Consider the following 20,035-nt stretch of genomic DNA (forward strand, 5'->3'; position numbering starts at 1 on the left):
TGACAGCAGAGCTGTGCCTCTGAATTGTAAACATAGCTGCTGCTTTGGCCGTCAGAAATTTTGTTCAAAAATACAAACACTTTTGAATAAAATAGGCCTGGACTGGAATACCCTGTGAGTTATTGAAAAAGAGGCAGATACAATTCAATTCTGTTCTTTCCCAAATGCTCAGAAACCACAGCAACAGTAATTATTTTTCCTCAAATGCTTTTAAACTCACTCCAGCCATTGTTCAGTGATTTGTAGGCTCTGCAGAAAAGCAGGTGGTGTGCTTTGACCATTGTTTATCTTACCAGCCACTTTTGTCCCACTGTTGTTTCATATCCTTTCTCCTGCTTGTTGCATCTGCTCTTTTCTTCAGGTTATACTTGAGTAATTCTCCTGGGCAAGGGCAATTTCTGTGCTGTGTGTGGTCAGTGCCTAACACAGGATGGCTCTGACCCTAGGACAGCTGTCCGGAGGCAGAAGTTAGACACAAAACAATCTTTTAGTGCCATGTGCTATCTTCGGTCACTTGAGGTGTAACTTCAAGTTTTTCATCATTCTAATTTTTGCCCAGTTAAGAGACCCAGTAGACAGAGAAGTGCGTTTCACTTGGTGGATTTCAGGTGAGAGAAGGTGTCTAAGCAGCACTCAGCCTTCCTCAGGAAAAAAAGAAAAGTGAAAGGACATGGGCAAAGCAAGGAAAACTGTTGACAGTCCTGTCAATGCTACAGGCAGTGAGAACTGATACTGAGGCACCACATACGTGCTCTTCAGTATTTGATTGTCTGTAAGACAATAGCTAGCAGAGGCCCACTAATACTCTTGTTCTAGCAAAAATGCTATGACTTGCTCTGAAAGTACGCTCAAATGAACAGAGGAACTCATCCAGCTACCTAACTGGAGGCAATCCAAACCTGTGGCTACACAGGCTGTTTTGATTTGAAGTGGCCCACCCACAGAAAACAAGGGTTGGGTACTAGGTAATAACACCACATCTCAGATTCCAACCAGCAGAAACAAGTACATCTTTTCTGTTTCGAGCAGTTTTTCCTAAGCAAGTTATTCCTGAAAAACCAAACCATGACTTTTTAAAATGTCCCTGATTCTTATTCAGCTCTCTTTTACTGTTACTTTTCAATACCATTTAAAAATTGTTACACAGATGAAGAGCAGCTGCTTCCTTTTGATTAGCCTTAATGCAACTCATTTACTTAAAAACAAGCAAACAAACAAAAAACCCCAACACAGCGACTTTGATCAGCATTTGCACTATACTCTCCCACTGGACACCTCATTTTCAGCTGCATGGTCTGTGAATGCAACTAGATCCCACTATCGCAATGAATCGGTGTTGTAGGGATCATCTGTTCCATTTGTACGTTCTAAATAAAGAAAAGGAACACTTATGAGTTGTTATTCAAAATGTAAGCTCTTAGTAAATTGCTGGATCAAATGTGCTGAATGTGTAAGTGGACTTGTGTGTCTGCCCAGGTACTTTCTGTGGCATCACTACTCCGTGAATGGGCTATGAAGTACTTCAGTTCTCTGGCACTGCAGCCTGGAGATTGTCACGTCCACACATTTGGCCTGTCAGCGTGTTGTTACGTTGCTCCTTTACAAGGAACCAAGGAACAAGTTCAAGGAGAAATGTGCGCTGCGTTGCAAAGCAGCAGCACAACAGTCTGGTGGGTGAGAAATGCCAGAAGCAGCTAAAGCAGCAACAGCTGCCCTGGGAGGAACAAAGAAAAGGGTCACTGCTCTAAGCCAGAGCACATGTCTGCATGGGTTCCTGTCAGAACCAAAATTAGATGGTACCTTCTAACACAAGTGCACGAGCACCCACGTTGCCTCAGGGAGGGGGGGAATGGAGGGAGATGCCAGATGGCAAATCCAACCAAGAGAAACCACTGCAAAAGCTACCCAAGCTGTCAGCAGCCAACAGACAAACTCCACTTGTGAGCTGTCTCTTTTTCCCCCCTTTTTGGGGGATTCAGGTATTTAGACTTCTCATTGTTCAGAGCCAGCATAACAAACCCTCGCTCTCAGTTGCTCACAGACTTCTCTAACAGCAACAAGAAGAGTAACAAAGAACTTTATTGCTTAACAACTCCACTAAGTGAAAGCTAGCCAAGATTATACAGAATAAGTCACTGATGCCACTTCAAGCATGAGAGGCTGGAATGACAGTAATCTAAATAGAAGGAATATCAACTACAGTATGAGCAGGGATACCAACAATTAGCTGAAATTTGAACACGCCCTTTAGAAGGACCTCAGAGACTTGTCCAAGCCCAGTGATCCTGTATTTGGGCACTGGCATACACAGCACTGCTACCACAACAGCTACTCCAAAGATACTCTGGAGCAAACATGAGGTCATGCTGCAGGCTGAGCATCGAAAGGAACAGCTTCAATAGGAGTGAACAAGAACAGTTCCACCAGAGCATATATTATAACTTAGGAGGTAAAGCAACATGGTAGGAGATGTGAGATGAAATCACTCCATGGGTAAAAGAAAGACTATCCATGCTGAGCTGCTTGATGAGAGGAGAGAAGGCCACCAGCTTCTTTTCTGGTTGTTTTTTTAGGAGACTGATGCAAGAAACACCAAAAGGGGGCAGGCAAAGGAGGTACACACACCGCTGGACGCTGCCTGCACAGAGGTTCAGTGGCTGAAGAATGCTAAAACCCTCGGTGCCTGCAGGCTAAGAGGAAACTGAACAGAGAGCTTCTGAATATCTAAATTTTGGGCTTAGGCACTTCAAAAGAAAGCTAAGCACATAAATCCTTTTTTAAACATAGCCCTCCTTTTGAAAAAAGGTGTCACTATAGGATGTCATGAGGTTCAGTGGATGTTTTATGGCTTGCTTCTGGTCTGTAGCACAAAATTTAAGCCAGAGAAAAAGCCACAGAGAAAAGCAGAATGCACTAGTGTGAAAAGTGTTAAATGAGACCAAAATCTGCCCCACAACCAGAGATGTCTGTTAAGGCTGGATGTTCTTTGACGTATTATGTAACACATTGCAGCAAAACACTAAGTTGCTTCCAGGACTCTGAACAGTAACAAAAATAAAGTTATTTTTAAAAGAGATGAAGCTATGACTTTTGAGAACTATGCTGAATAAATTTTTGTCCCTCTGACTTCTTGTATATGAGAATGTGTTATTAAAAGTAACACTGGCTCACTTTATATTTTTTTTTAAATAAATGTCCTTTAACTTTTTTCTGTGAAGGGTATAACAGTAAGATAAGAGGAAGCTGAAAAATTAACACCAACCCTTTGAAATGGAAATTGCCTAATAAAGGATTATCAGTGATAACAGATGATTTGTAGAATGTGATAATGCATCATGGAAATGGGTTTTGAAATGCTGATGCACACAAGCCTCTGAAATTGATTTTTATTGCTATGGCATGTCCAAAAGATCTTGTGTCCACTTACTGCACTTTTCAACTAAGTCTACACGTGCTAAAATTGGCAATTTACCTGGTATATTAATTTTCAAAGAACATGTAGGTGCTGCAGCAGGCATGACTTCTTCAGTAAACAATAAAAAACTACTGCTATTGTTCTCTGGACTTTGATCTGTAAAAATTTCAAGTAGTAAAACAAGGTTTCTAAAGTATCTATAAATTTTCGGAGGTTCTAGATTATGCTTGGACTTTAAGGTTTCAGATACACACAAATTAATCAAAAACTGCAGAAAAGTGGATTCAGTGGGGGGAAGAGCTAGGAGAGTGCTTGTGAGAAACCGTTTTCATTTCAGGTCACTGTCAGACTTTGCAGCCTTATCTCTTTTTGTATAAAATATTATGAGTGTGACCTGTTTTTGTTATTAAACTCTCTTCCAATGATAGCAAGAGAAGACATCCTAGCAACAAAAAGGCAATATCAATTTCTAGTTTATTTAACATTTTATATGTCTGGAATTGTATTTATATGTATTACTCAGTCATGCATGTTAGTTCTGTCTTTAGGATTATGCACTTTTTGATGTTTGCCTAGACTTTTTTAATTTGTCCTTCCAATTACACCAGTGCATTTCTCTAATTTTGTTGCAGCAAAATCAAATCTGAGCAGTAACATCAGGGCTCAGCGCAGACTGAAGGGGTGCTGGGAGTAGTGCGGTCTCCCTGGGGTGTGACTGGGCAATGTATTGCCACCCAGAGCCATCCTACCACCCCAGCCAGGGTCCTCAAGCACCCTGCTGTGCCACGTGCCCTCTGTGCAGCTAGCAGACACAAACACCCTCTGTGTCACATGATGACACCGACGGAGAGCACCAACTCATTCTCAGCGGTGTCAAGACATGCAAGATGTCCCTGTCTTTCATCCACACCGTCCTTTGCAGCCTACTCCAGAGCTGTTTTATCTCAGAAACGTATACACAGCAGGAAGAGGGGATCCTTTTAATAACATAAGGAGCAAGTGTTAACAGAGTCATCCTCCTACCACAGCTTCTGGGTTTGCATCCTTTATGTGCCTGGAGAGTGGATACCACACTGAAGGTTTTCAATACTGGGAGTCAGCCAGCGTGGGCTTCACAGAGGGACTGAAGCTGACACTAGTTTTCACACTTACCTCCTGCAGAAGGCAGGAGAGAAGAGCCTACGTATAATACGTGGACCCCAGCTAGTTCATTTTTTTAGCTCTAATGTGAGTAATAGCAAAGAGGGAGAGTTTGATTAGGGCACACTGTAACAGCGGTAAAGTGGTAGAAGAGTCAGCTGAGCACCAGGCTCCCTGATCAAGGTCCCTGGCCGTTACACTGCATGGTGAAGCTCCCTCAGAGCTGGATCCCAGTTTGACAGGGAGATCCTATGGTATGGGGAGGGGGTTAGCTGGGGTGACATGGGGGCTGTGGAGGGAAAGAAGGCGGGGAGAGAGGGAAGCAGCCCTTTCCCTTCCCTTTACAGTAGAGCAGGTTCAGTCCACAGCGGACACGTGGTTCTTAGTGACAGGGAATTGCACAGAAATTTCACGAATTTCTACTGACTTGCTAAAACAACCGCTCTAAAACCGTGTTATTTCAAAACTCTACAACTGGGAAACTTTTCAAAGAAATCTGCTGTGGTCCAGCCACGCAACAGAATCAAGGGAGGCAGTGAATATTTACACCAATCCCCTCCTACAAAATCCTTAGCTCCTTACACAGACTACTGTATTCTGTACTGCCGGTGCTCAACTCGCCAGTTTGAATCTGTAGGAAGCAGCTGAAACAGATTCATTTTCATCCTAAAGTGAGGGAGCTCTGGTACATATTGTGTGTTCACCTCAAGGTTTCTTTGATCAAAAGGAATATGAACTCACTGCTTGGCATGTTAGAGGGTTCCCTTCTGTGTCTTACCCAGAGGAAGTTAGTCACTGATTAGAGAAAGTAGTTGATCAAATTAGCCCAGAAATTCACCCATTCCCCATATGTGACCCATATTGAACATGAAAGGAAAAAAAAAAAAAAAACAAACAGAAAAAAACCCAAAAAACTAAAACCTAACAAAAACCTCACCAAACCCCAGACTTTTTAAATTGGTACTATGTATACCTGACACTTCAAATAACTCATATGTCTGTGCAAAGTGCAACAACAGCTTAAACAAACATTTAGTTTTTCTAAACCAAATTGTGACTAATTGTCAGTTCTCCACTTGAAAAACAGAGTGGTGATCAGTTTGCATCCAGATAGAACTTCTGGGTCTGTGAAAGTTTCCACTGGTGATTTCAGTTTGGATTAATTGCAGAAATGAAAGATTCATATCTAAGCTTCATATCTAAGCAAGTTGGTTGCTTTTGTGTTTAATAAAAATAGCTTTCCCAATTAGGAAATAGGTGCAGGGAGTACCATAGGAATAATTCTCTACAGAATCCCTCCACTAGGAATAGTGATGACAAGAAGTTTAACTGATTTCAAGAGGTAGCTACTACCTGCATTTTATGAAACTGAGACCATCTACAAGAATATAGGCCTGGCCTCTAAAATCTAGAAAGTCGTTTTTTAGTTGGGTAAAAATATTTCACACTCTGAAAGGCTAAAAAAAAACCACAGAAAGCATTCATTTCAGCAGGCTTTGAATGAGACACCAGAAGATGTTTCACTGAATGTCACCATGTCATTTTTTCAGTCATTTAACACTCATCCTTTGTATTCTTAAGACTGACTTCCCAGATAATTGAGGCATTTATGCTCTGTACCATGAATGTTTCCTTAATTAGAAAGAAAAGCCTAGAATTTCTATTATTCCTATTAAATGAAGGATAGAGGCTATTCTTTGACACATACAATGAATTAATCCATTTTGGATAAACGAACAGCTTTACATGAATTTTTTACTTTACCTGAATTGTCTACTGTAGTATGACAGATGCTTTCATGGCATTTTGTTTCTGTTTGTTTTTATTTTCTATAAGTTCACCTTGCTGTATTCCACTCACTCAGGTGCAATGCTAGAGTAATTGAAGGTTTTCATCATCTCTTTCCCACAAGGAAAGTCTTGCCTCACCCTTGATCTCTAGAGTATATCAGTTTAGGTGATTTAGACTGATTATTGATGAGTAACTTGATCTTCCTGTGAAACTGCAATGGGTGCCACCCAAACACAGAAGTCCATTCTGAAGGAAGAAAGCTAAAGGAACATCTGAAGTTATACCCTTGATAATTTCTGGCTGAATGCCTAAAAACCAGCACAGAAGCAAACAAACCAAGTAAAAACCTGGACTTCCTGATGCAAGTGAGGATTTTGGCAAGTACAACGTTGTGGAAAGTATTTCATACACAATTTAGAAATTCATATTTGCCCACCCAGCTAAACTACTGTTCCAAGGTCTGAAATATCTTTGCTCCTATTAAAATCAAATCCCACCTTTGCAAAATAATTCCCAGAGCTAAATACTGCCTCCTTTTTAAATGCTGTTTCATTGTTAGTTTTTTTTTTTTTTGCTCACAGAGAGTATTTTTCTTTTAATAAATTTCAGAATTTTTAGAGCATTATGTATGTAACTATAGAAGCACTTTATCTATCTTAAGCAGGTTCTCTTCACCAGGGATGGTCCCTCTCCCCCTTAAAATTTCATGCAATCTATTTTATTTATATTCTGATAGGGGAGCCAATAACAAGAAAGTATACATTAAAACTGAGAAAGATTAATTCTGTACAAAGTCTTTCCTTATGACTTTATTGCACTTACATTAGGCAAAGTGCAAGGTCCTGCACCTGGGTCCTGGCAATCCCCAATATGAATACAGCCTGGGGGATGGATGGATGGATGGATGGATGGATGGATGGATGGATGGATGGATTGAGAGCTGGATGGATGGATTGAGAGCAGAGAACGACTTAGGGATTCTGGTGGGTGAAAACTTGGACATGAGCCGACAATGTGTGCCTGCAGCCCAGAAAGCTGACCATATCCTGGGTTGCATGAAATGAAGCATGGCCAGGAGGTCGAGGGAGGTGATTCTGCCCCTCTGCTCCACTCTTGGGAGATGCCACCTGGAGTTCTGCATCCAGCTCTGGAGTCCCCAGCACAAGAAAGACACGGACCTGTTGGAGCAGGTCTAGAGGAGGACCATGAAAATGATGAGAAGGCTGGTACACCTCTGCTATGAAGAAAAGCTGAGAGAGTTAGGGTTGTTCAACCTGAAAAGGTGAAAGCTCTGGGGAGACTTTATTGTGGCCTTTCAATATATAAAGAAGGCTTAAAGGAAAGGTGGAGGAAGACTTTTTACCAAGGCCTGTAGAGACAGGACAAGGGCCAACAGTTTTAAACTGAAAGAGGGTAGGTTTAGATTGGATATACAAATATATTTTTTATGATGAGGGGGGTCAGACACTGGAATAGATTGCCCAGAGAAACTGTGAATGTACCAACCCTGGAAATGTTGTAGGTCAGGTTGGATGGGGATTTGAGCAACCTGATCTAGTAAATGATGTCCCTGTCCACGGCAGAAAGGTTGGACTAGATGATCTTTAAAGGCCCCTTCCAACCCAAGCCCTTCTTTGCTTCCGTAATTCTATGAATTCTTACTTACAGTTTTAATTCATACAACGGGATATTGTTTTCCTACATAGACCGCTCTGCGTGAGGTGAGGAGCCAAAGAGGTAAGAGCCAGGTTTATTCATCTCATTCCACATTTGTTCACTCTCCAACCCTATATATCCTGTCCCTTGGTACTACCACTCCTTCTTTGTTATCTCAAATGACCTTCTGTTCCAAGGCTGTCTCAAATGTCATTTCTTCTCTGCAACCCTGTCCTTTTACTGATATTTCATTCCAGTTCTCAGTTCACTGCTTTTTCTGGTGACCTTGACCACTTGCAATACTTCTCCCCTGCTCCATGAAATCTCTGTCCCACAAAGTTCTCCACTCACATGTCCAGCCTGGGGCATGAGAAATCCAGCACAGTTCAGCCTGTATGAATGTATACACTGCTTATACACTCAAAGTGAAATGCCTTGCTGGGTTTGACAAACAGAGTAAGTCCCGTGAAGATTTATGCCCATCTTTCATGGAAATCACAAACAGCTTAGAGGAGTTTTTCACTTTTAATCAACCTAATAAGAAACTCTGACTTAGTTTTGAAATTAATTCATTAACAATTTGGGGCACTACAGACTAGCAGTTGAAAATAACCCTTTCAACCAACTGCCTGAGGAGGATGGTTTTTAGAGCTAATGACCATCTTCTGAAGGCTCTCAGGTGCCTTGAAATCTGCAGTCCTACATGAAGCCAAGAACGTTTTCCTCCTTTTTTTCAAATACTTGAAATACAATAAGTCTTCATTAAACCTTCTTACTTGCCAGGTGGTTATTTTTCCCTCTTTTCACTCATACTTTTTTTTCATTCACCCAAAATAAGCTGCACAATAAACAACATAAAGTAGATATTGTATGGTTAAACTGCAGCAATATTAATTGTGGTAAGGAAAAAGGTTCAGGACTTACAAGCCTTTCATTTTTCTGTTTCCATGGCAAATAATGGCATCTTAGTCCACTTCTAAATGACATATCAGAAAAGAAATGACATCTTCATTCAGCATTTCTACATTAAACTGATGAATTCTCAAAAGGAAATGCAGCCTTAATAGGTATGTAAGTGATCATTATAGAGAACACGATTTGTTAGGAATTTCCACCTAAGGGCATTTTCAACATCAGTTTTTCTCTATTAGCAAATGTTGACTTTTTAATGAGATCATTGCTGCAGTCTCCGGTGGTGCTATTTCAGTTTGTCTCCAATTATAAACTCAGCAGGTCACAGCACAGCCTGAGAAAAAAACAAAAACCAAAAAAGAACAAAGCAAAACAAACAAAAAAAAAAAACAAAAAAAAAAAAAAAGGAAAAACCCACCTATCAATAGTCCCATCAAGTACAAACTCTGGACTGAGGGGGCAACCAGCAGACACAGTTTAACAGTTTCATTTTATGCTGAAAGAAATACTAACATGTCCCTGAACTGATTACAAATAAACTTCATATGCCTGGGGTTTTCACTCGAAGCAATACGAGCAGTCCACCTCAAGTACTCTGGGGGCATGACCTCAAGCCTGCAGCAGAGGAATGCCAGTCTTAGGAACATCCTTCTTGATTTTCCACAGTAAGAAGGAATAAGGACATAGACACATTAGTGTTGTATGCCACATGGGGAGTGTGCTTTTGAAGACAATCTCCTGATTGCCTCCACATGTGTTGGTTCATGGCTCAGACCATAAAAGCTATATTCCTTCTGGATCACACTGGGGAGGTAAATGCTCTCTAGGGACTTGCCTAATGCACTCCAACCACTAATGGGCATTCAGATCAGAGGACCAGACCAGTGCTTCTTTGAAACAACCCCACGCCATCTCCGAAAAACATAAGCACTGTAGCACTAACCTTGTCAGCTCCTAAAAGGTCACACTACCTATGAGCATAGACACAGCTGAAGTGTAACATGACAAGAGACAACTGCAACTCTGATGGTGTAACTACATCACTAAGAATCTTTTCCTTGACCTTAAGCAATTTCTTATTCCTCTTGAAAGTACTTAGAAATTTTTAAAACTGACTCATTAACAGAGCTTTCTTACAAAAAGAAAAGTTGTCTTTGCAGCTACCCTGTTAGCAATAGCACTGAAGGATGGAAAGGTCACAGGAAATGAATATTATCACTAGAACTTAGAGCACTGTTTTGCCTAAAACGCAAGGGGAGAGAGAAGAAGGGCAGGATAAATTGACCGTGAATACATTTAGACTGGAGATCAGAAAAGGACTTGTGACTATAAAGGAATCAGAAGTTGAAAGCATCCCAGAGGGTGCTGTCATCACTATCTCTAGCCAGTTCAAAGGTGGAACTTAGTCATATTTTTGAAGGGATTATATGAAATACCTGGCTGTGAATACAGTAGATTAGACTCTGTGGCCCAGTAAATATCTTTCACTCTTACTTTCTTCTAAGCTCTGGAGGCTACGTATGTACTATGGGTAAGTGCCAACATCAGCAAGGATGAGGACTTATTCTCACCCAGATCCTGTGTTACCACTGCCTTAGCAGGTTAGGATCGGCACAGTTCCTTCTCATCAAATACTTCTTCAAATCCTGGAAGAGAAGAAGGACAAGATATTCTAAGCAAACTGAGAGGACACCACTGTTTCTCATGTCTTTCTCTCTGTTCTCTGAGAATTACTAACACAATAGTGGATGCTTATGTTAAAAGCTTCTCTAGTTTTTACAGAAGATTTGCAACCAGAATCACGGTATTTTATCAGTGTGTATATACAGAAGATTATGTGGTTATCAATCCTAATATAATAAGATATTAACTTCTAGGTAAAAACACTTCTAGTGAATGTTGCAAGAAACAAGGCAGCATTGCTGTGAATGCAGGCAGAGATATGTATACCTGTCGATGAAGGATTAAAAAAACAGGCGAAGCTGTTTGCTAATTCACAATTTTCCAATTTATTCAAAAAGCTGAAAAATGCTTCGCAAAAAGGAAAGCCTACAATATTTCCTTGTTTTATACGGAGACAAATGAGAGGAGCATACTCCTTCACACTTATTACAGACAGTAGTATGGTTCTTCTGGGATACAGGGGGTGTCCAAAGTCACAGAGCAAGACAGTGAAGTCAGGAACCTTGCTGTCATTCTCAAGTAGTACAACTTTCCACATACTTTTTGCTTCCCTGCAGTTGGTTACTTTTTATTATATCTCTTATTACTTGCCACCAAGTCTTTATCACAGGTTTTTCATTTCAGCCAATGCTCCATAGGAAACAGCTCCTTGTGCTGTTAAGGAGGACACGTGGTGCGGCTGCACCATCGCTAAGCGTAACAAAAAATGAAAGGCTTCAGGCTTATGATCTCTGGGAAAAGAAGGTTTGACACAGCAGAACAGAGGTTCCTGAACAAAATAAATTTAAGATCATCTTGTACCATTCTGTCATCTTTGTTCTGCAAACTCCAGCCATAAAAGTGACTTGGGTTCATCCTGAAGTATCAGTTTCTTTTACTTTAATTGCCTCAAGGACATGTGTCTCTCTTTTTCAAGAAGGACAGTGTTCTTAAAGTGAGAAAAAAAAAAAAAAAGCTCTATTAACACTACACAAATGTGACAAGAAACCAGCTCATTTGTCTAAATGTCTATCAGACTTCATATTTAGAGTCCAGGCAGTTTGACAGAGAATGTCTTACTAACAAACATACCTGGCCATTGGAAAAGGAAAGAAAAGGAGAAGTGGATGGGAAGGGGGAAAAAAAAAGACCTCTCTCCAGGCTTTAACACATGAGAGATTCTAATCAACACTAACTTCTGCTAATGGCACCATCCATTTAATCAAAGCTGGCTTACAAACTGGCACCATATTCATCATCAACACGTGGAAATAAACAGGGAAGATAAGCTGCAAAACAAAACTCCATGGAAATTTTATCTTATTATCTGCCGGTACAAATCCAGAATGCTCACACTGTTTAGGACTGCCACAGGCACAAACTTTTCTGCATCCAGAGAAAACCCTTGAATTAACGAAAAGATAATAATTTTCTTTCATTTTTGACATCAGGTTTCTGAAGAATGTAGCTCTGGGGAGTGGATAAAGCTTCCCAGTTATATTCAAATTTATCATTATTAAGAAGACTATGAAAAATAATTTCAAACTTACATTTTACTTAACTATTCAGAAATTACTTCTTAGGGACCTGGTTCTCCAATGGCCTTCCGTTAAGAAAACTTCGGAAGCTTAAGGACAGAGGCAGAGTTGTTGTCTTTCCTCCTTTTCTGCAACTGATAGTTTTGTGAAATAAACTCAAGTATTGTGAGAAATACTGGGCATACAGCGGTGGAGTTGTGGAAGCTGAAATCAACAGCCTAGTGCTCCAATGAATGTCTAAAAACTGAGATTGAAAATAGTCTATGCATAGAGAGAGAGATATCAGAAAATTGATGGTGATGCTAATTTCCGAAAAGCACTTGTCAGCCCTAATAATGATTGCTCTGTGCAGTGCCCAACAGTGTGACAATAGATATTTTTGCTTGGGTTTCTTTCAAAGATGGTAGTATAAAATAGTACAAATAATATATTGGAGACAAGTAGTTTTGTTTGCGACAGTGGTGCCCTCTACATGCTGAGAACTGAAGTCAAAAGGTCTGCCAAGAGTCCCAGTGAATTTTGCTACTCTTTCCCCCACATTGAAAGTCATTTGCACTCCTCCAGATCCCTTCCTTTCCAACTGCACCTCACTTACACCTCAACATTAATTACCACAGATATCTTTCAACTTTTCTGCCGTCTGTCACTCCATTCAGCCACCATGCTAGATAGCATCCTGAGCCTATGGGAAACCTTTTGGCATACCCGTGTCATTGCCAAGCATAACAAAAAGTTAGGGGACATCATGCTTACAATGGCAGCAGAATGTTTTGGCAGACCTGGAAAATGAACAAGTCACTGAGTGAGACAAAAAAAAAAAAAAAAGGATATAGAAAGGGGTTCAAAGTTCAGGGGACAGATGTGAAAACTGGGAAACAAGAAATAAAAAGAATATGAGGATCACTCACTGGACAAGAAGCACAGGGAATAATTCCTCTGAAAAGAGATTTGTAGTATAGTCGCTAGCTTCCAATGAGGGCACCTGGCATTCTCTGAGGTCAGTGAAAGTTTTGTCACCGAGATCAGAAGGATCTGGACTTTCATGCCCAGAGGCTTGGCATTCCTCTTAAGAGTGCCTGTTTTTACAATAATGAAATTTCCTTGTTAGAGCAAAGATCAGTCTATTGCATTTGTCTGAGCCAGTAGCAGCAAGAATGTCTCTGGAGAATGTGAAATACTAACATTAGCGTATCAGAAAAAAAATAATGTTGAAAGTACATTTAAGTGGAAGGTGTTTACTCTTCGAAATCCACCATAATTTTAATTTACATCAGCTGTGGTACTTAATGGTTATTTACATCCAGCAGTGAGCCAACACAGCATTTTTGATACCAGTTAGCACATTTTTAAGGCTTTAAAGAACTGCCAAGAATTGCAATAGGAGGAAGTCCATTAGTTTCCAGCTCACCTCTACTCTACTAGGAAAAGTCCTTATCTCCCCACTGCAAGAAGCACCCAAGTTGTAGCTGTAATAAATATTAGTTTGCAAATTCTGGATTAATTTCAGCAATGCAGAGTAAATTCATAGTTTTTAAAGACTCCTATTGTACAGACTGACTCTTTTTAGTTTTAATGATCTCTATCAAGATAAAATCTGTCCTATCACTGACTCAAACTCAAGCAGCAACATGATTCAAATGCCCCCAACACATCTTAGAATCTGCAAGATTTAAAAACAAGTTATATTTTGATGAGGGATCTGCTACACAGGACACTTGCATTAGGTACCTACAGGCCTGTTGCAGACACATGTAGTGAGTCGAGAGAATGACCTGGCAGCATTGTACGCTTGGCCATAACATCACATATGTTAGTATTTCGTACTCTAAACTAGTTTTGCAGCTTGAGGCATTCAGACTTCAGTTTGCTCCCTGTTCAATGCCCTCCTTTGGAGGTAACATGAGCTGGTGCCCAGAGACCAGCACTGCTCCCAGGCAGAAGACAGGGATGCCCACAGGCGGACCTCCTTCTGCACTGCCAAAGCCCAAAGATGTTTGCCACGACCTCCAGCAATTTGTAGTAGGCTGCTCAGCCAGAGTGCAGCAGAGCAGGGCGCTGGGTCTGAACCCCACTTGGATGTCATTTAATGAGTAGCGTTTTAGGTAGTTACTAAAACTGGGGAAAAAAAGGAACCTAGATACCATTATATTTGCTCTGGTGAAGGCAAGCTGTAACTGCAAGTACTTGTCTGACAAAGTATATCGCACAGCACATTCAGCGTTATTTTTAAAAATCATCAGACCTGAATTATTTCTAACTAAAAGAGAGCTTATGACTTCGAACAGCTGCTGCCCAAAATTAGAAGATTTCAGTTTTAGAGACAGGAAAGTACCTGTGGTTCTCAATAAAATAAAATAAATAAAATAACACCTTTCAATTTAATTCACAGCAGTCATAGAATAAAACAGCACTGACACAGGGCTCTGTCAGCTGCTTTCCAAACATTTAACAAAGGAATGGAAGCATAAATGGATGAAGAAGAATGAAGCAAAGCAAAAGCAGGTACATGACTGTATCGGGTGCAGATGTCAGGTGCTGGCAATGGGGTCATTTAAGAAAGGGCAAAAACAGCAGACAGAGAGGGGAAAGAGGGGGAAAAAAAGTGTAAAACAGCAACATGAACACCAGGAGGTGCCTCATGGCAGAGCAGATGCCCACGCTGCAGCCAGTGGAGATGAGCCCACTCTGTACCAGTTCATGAAGGACTATATTCCTTGGGAAGGACCCATGCTGGAGCAGGGGAAAGGTGTGAGGAGGAAGGAGAGACAGAAAGGAACTGTTATGGCCTGACCACAACCACCATTCCCCATCCCCCTGCACTGCCCAGTGGGGAAAAGAGGTACAGGAGTGAAGTTGAGCCTGGAAAAGGGGTTGAGGGAAGATGTTGTTTCAGTTTTTTGTCTTTGTTTCTCACCATCCTACTCTACGTTTTATTGGTAATAAATTAAATTTATTTTCTGCAAGTCAAATGTGTTTGGCCTGAGACAGTACCTGATAAGCAATTTCCCTGTCCTTATTTTAACCCATGAGCTTTCTAATCCTATTTTCTCCCCCTGCCCCGCTGCGGTGGGGTAGTGAGAAAGTGGCTGGGTGGGAGCGTGGCTGCGTGCCAAGGCTAACCCACCACAATGACTCACTGAAGGTCACATAGCTATTCACGACAGCAGAGTCAAGAACAAAACCCAGCTGTCTGGCTTCCCAGTCCCGTGTATGTTCTTGTTAGCCCGCTCTCTGACCTCCCTCTGGATACAGCTGCAGGAGGACGACCCAATTCATACAGACTTGCGGAGAAAACATCAACACGGTACAAAGAGTAGCCAACAAGAGCCCCGAGGCTGTGGCTAATCCCTTACCCCAGGCAGCCCAACAAACTTCAAAGGAAGCATTGCATTGGCACAGTACGGCTGGGGCTTAAGAGGCCTTACAGTTGATTTCAGTAAGTGCTTTTGGCGCTGGCCGCATCAGAAACATTTCGTGCAAATAGCGTCTGCAGAGCGTCAAGAAACCATGTCAGAATAATGTTATGTTACTTTTACAATTGGATTTATCATCTGCAGTTCACTCTAAAGACCAAGCTGTTGTAGAAGGCAAACCTTACACAGGTGGGTAGGGGGAAAGCAAAAATTTTTTTCTATTAAGATTTTCACATGCCTTCTAAACCACCTCCGTGTAATTGTCTATGACTTAAGATACAGACATTTTTTACTTTTATGATGAACAGCTGAAAAACAGTTTCTATCTGGATCAGAAGAGGCAGAAAATAAACCACAGTCAAAGTATATCTGTATATTTAAATATAGTTAAAGTAACTATAATGGAATTTCACTAATATATCTACAGTAAGTACTTTTGTGGAAGAAACCCTCATATTTATATTGGATTTTGGAAAAATTCCAATTTATATTGGAAAATGTCCCATTTATGTTGGGGAAAAAAAGCCGTGTTTTTTTTTTTTTTTTTCCCTTTCTAGCACCATTGGCTCTTTTCCAATTCAGTACACTGCCAAAAACCACCACAAAATACCCCAGTCACCATCTATATATATGGATATACACAGGGCTTCCAAAAGAACTAGTAAAAGTCACATTGGCATGGACAGGCATTCCAACCTAAAGGCATTTTCTGGCTTTTTGATCTGCATGAACTAACACTTAGGACAGAACAAGCGTGTATCTACCGTGGCACATAGCTGCACATGGTCAATGACCACATCGGTTGTCTTATCTTTTTTTTACATTTCTCTGTGAGCAGAGGCAAAACCAGTTATTCTGCTAAGCAAGCTGTCAGGCATTTATTCCGAAAGTCCCATGATTTCAGGGTCTGTTTGTTTTAGCACATGTGTTGTGCACCACTATTAAGGCTTCAACATTTTTTCAAGGTGCACAAGCTGTAGCAACTTATCCCATGGCAGACAATAATGTGAACAAGTATAACCATGTACTAAAAGTGTACATTTATGAGACAAACATTTACACCAAAACGATCAACTGTTTCAGTACTTTTGCCTCGTGCACCTCTGGCTGTATTTCAGCATTTTCAATGCTGCTTATAAAAATAATAAGATGTGTTACAGTGTTAGTAACACTTGAGAGGAGAATAGAAGTCGCACACAAGTTTTCTTTTCCCCAAATAAAAATGGTCAGTTAAATTTTTACAGAGGTATTTATATAACAATTACTTGCAATGCAAGGTTATTACCAACCACATTCTTCATCAGATTAGTATCAAAGAAGTGTGCTGTGCTTTGTATCACTCTGTACTGCACCAACAAAAATTAAAAGACATTAAAGTATTTCTGTGGATGTTTACTGGGACATGAAATAAGGACATGTAATCACTCTCACAAATTAAATATTTTAAGATGCATTCTCAGCAGACTAGAAAACACAAATATAATCTTAAATTTTGATCTTAGAATCCTCAGGCTATAGGAAGTCTTTGATTTTATACTGATATGTAAGAGCTGTGAATTGGAACAAGCCACAGAAAAGTGGTAGCAGAATCAAAATAAGTGTGGTCATGATAAGCTTGTGCTGAGTCTACAAGACAGAGTGCATAGCCACGAATTAGAGGAGAATAATGTTGGAGTATATGCTAATGAGTTGGAAAAGATCTAAGATCAATAGTGACAAAGTTTTTACAGTAAAAGTGGAAGGAAAGGCATAGACACTGAACTCTGTAAGTAATACATTGATGACAGTCTCATCTGGTTTTGAATTTAAAACAAACAATATTCATTGCCCAAACACCTCTAGCAAGAAAATGCATGTTGCTCTTTCTGTTTTATTCATAACAGTTCCTAACAGGTGACGCTTCATTTTTGCTCTTTTGCAGAAAACGTAAGTCGCATGGGGGAGTGCAAAATAAAGAATAACGTTTTCCATCTTCCACTTTTATTTCATCAGATTATACTGTGAATTCAGGAGTGACACTATCCCTAAGTACAGCTATAATATAAATGCACTCTCTTCATTATTTGAAAGTTAAGCAATATATTTCTAAGGCTTCAGAGGTGCTGTTGACCCAGTAAAGTTCCAGACCAGATTTTTCACTCGTATTAAATAGCACCCCGCAATCTAGGTGGCCTCGCTCACCGCAAAGTGGAGCAGAAACACAGGTTTGGAAATGAAAAGACTTGCAATCTCAAGTAAAGCATGCTCAAATTAATTGAATGTCAGCTAACTGAGGAACTGGAGATGCTTAAAGAAAAAGGGATTGCTCAATACTAAAAAGGGGTAAAGAAAGAGATGAGTAAGAATCATATAATCTGGTTCTCCCTTGTTTGAAGTTTTTGCCTCAAAAAATGTTCCAGCTGTTAAAAGCACCTAACTGATAACCTCTATGTTTCCCTAAGCAAAAATAATTTCTCAGCTTACCTGTTGTGTCTATCAGCTCAGAGTGGTCATGTTCTGACACCTTGTCTTTCAGCCGTTGGGATCAGTGAGACTGTCCCCGAAGGGCTCTTGCTGCTAGGATGTGGTGACCAGCTGTAGGCTGTGACCTCCTCTACCACCCACTGTCTTCTTGCTTGCCTGTGCCTCTGTCACTGCAAGAGTTCCTTGTGGGAGGGAGTGCGAGAGGTGCAAGACCTCACTCCCAATATCCAGCTGAGGCACTATCCTGTCACTTCAAGTTGCATACCCTTAAGGTGGGCAAAGCAGCAAGTGGAGAAGAAAACGATCATTTGTACACAAGGCTTAAAGTTTAAAAAGAAATACTTATAAAGTCTTCCGAGACATAAAGCAACCGCTTTCAGCATCAGTAAACTTCTGCTGCTGAGAGGAATTGAGGAAAAAAACAAAACAGAGAGGAACTTCTGTGCTTACAGGGGAGATATCTGACAGGAAAGCAGCTTATTGAAGAGGAGGGGACTGGCTACAAAAACATTTGCATGACCGACGGCCTGGAGAGCCATTTTCATTTTGATTCATTTTCTTTCTTCTGTACAGTGAAATGAACACCTGGATACAGAAATAACACACAGTTAGTTGTCTTCATGCCCTCAAGAAATGATGTCTTTTAACCCAGGTCCAATGAACAGGCATTTCTAGGTGTAGTTTTGCTATGCTCCCTGCTTCTGTATTTGGGGATTAATCTTGTATTTTACATGTCACAAAGCATACCAAGTTTTTAATTATTTCGGTCTTACAAAAGAACAGATCATTCAACTGTAAAACTTTTCCTCTTGCTTTTGTATAAAACTTTAACTTGCTTTTGAGAAATCCTGCATTTGTCTCCCTTTCATTAGAGAAAAATCAAGTAGAAAGGCACTGTGACCCTGAATATCAGTATTATTTAGTAAGGGACAGAATTTATCATTCTTTGTAACCTTTCTCGCATTAAGTGTACTCACTGATTTTAGTGGGGAAGTTTAATCAACGGAAATCTTCACTGGGCAGGTAGTGTGAGTTATGCAGAGTCTGGCTGTATGTAGTTATTTAAAGCTAAAGGAAAATGTTGGCTTAAGGTTCAGAGACCAGGCTGCCATTTATCCCAAATTCAGCTGATCAAGCAGAAACACAATATTCCTTTAATCAGCTATAACTAAAAAGCAGGCAGGATGGACAACCAAAACGAACTACCTTTTTTTCTTAAAAAAAACAGTTAGTTCTTGACTCCCTCACCAAGTAAACAATACTGATTGTTCCAAATTTCACTGACTTTTGTAACGTCCCCGTACACTTTAAAGTGCTTTGTATTAAGTCAAATCCTGCCAGTGTTGTGCAAGGTGGACTGCCGTTTTCAGTTACAACAACAGTCAACTTCCTGGTGGAAAAACTATCAACAGAATACAAGTTAAAGAGTCTTTATTTCAGTAAGTCACACAGGCTTTTTTTACTTTTAATGATGATAGGTTTTATTTTCCACAGTAATTCATAGATTAATTTCTCCTTGACTCCAGTCAATTTTCTGTATATTTTTAGAACAACAAATTGTGTGCCATCTCTATGGGTACAGTCTTCCCAGTATGAGAATCAATCACTGATGTTATAAGATCAGTCTCATCTAACTTTTCTTGTAGCTTTGCTTTTCTCTTAATTGCATCCAATTACTGTCCTTTGAAAGAGTACTGGACATTCAGAACATGCTGAATTTTATGTCTCAGCACACATCTTTATTATCAAGCGGGATGATGGCCTGCTGCTGTTAAAGAATTAATAGCTTGACATCATTTTGAGGGGAAATGGAAATCACAGGTGGGCATGGGAGCTGCAAGGGAAAATGAGGAATGAATAACGTGCTTTATGTTTTATGATGCAGCTGAAAGAGTTCTATACCAAAATGCAAATATACTCTGGAGTAGATATTAGGAATATGTAATTCTCCAGGTACAAATATTAACAAAGAACAGCTTGGTGTTTTAGTCCAGAACCTCCAGTTCTGACAGGACTGAAGGGAGTATGATATAAAAATGTTAGTC

The sequence above is a fragment of the Vanellus vanellus genome (assembly GCF_965231255.1).
Source record: "Vanellus vanellus genome assembly, chromosome: Z".
Classification (NCBI taxonomy): domain Eukaryota; kingdom Metazoa; phylum Chordata; class Aves; order Charadriiformes; family Charadriidae; genus Vanellus; species Vanellus vanellus.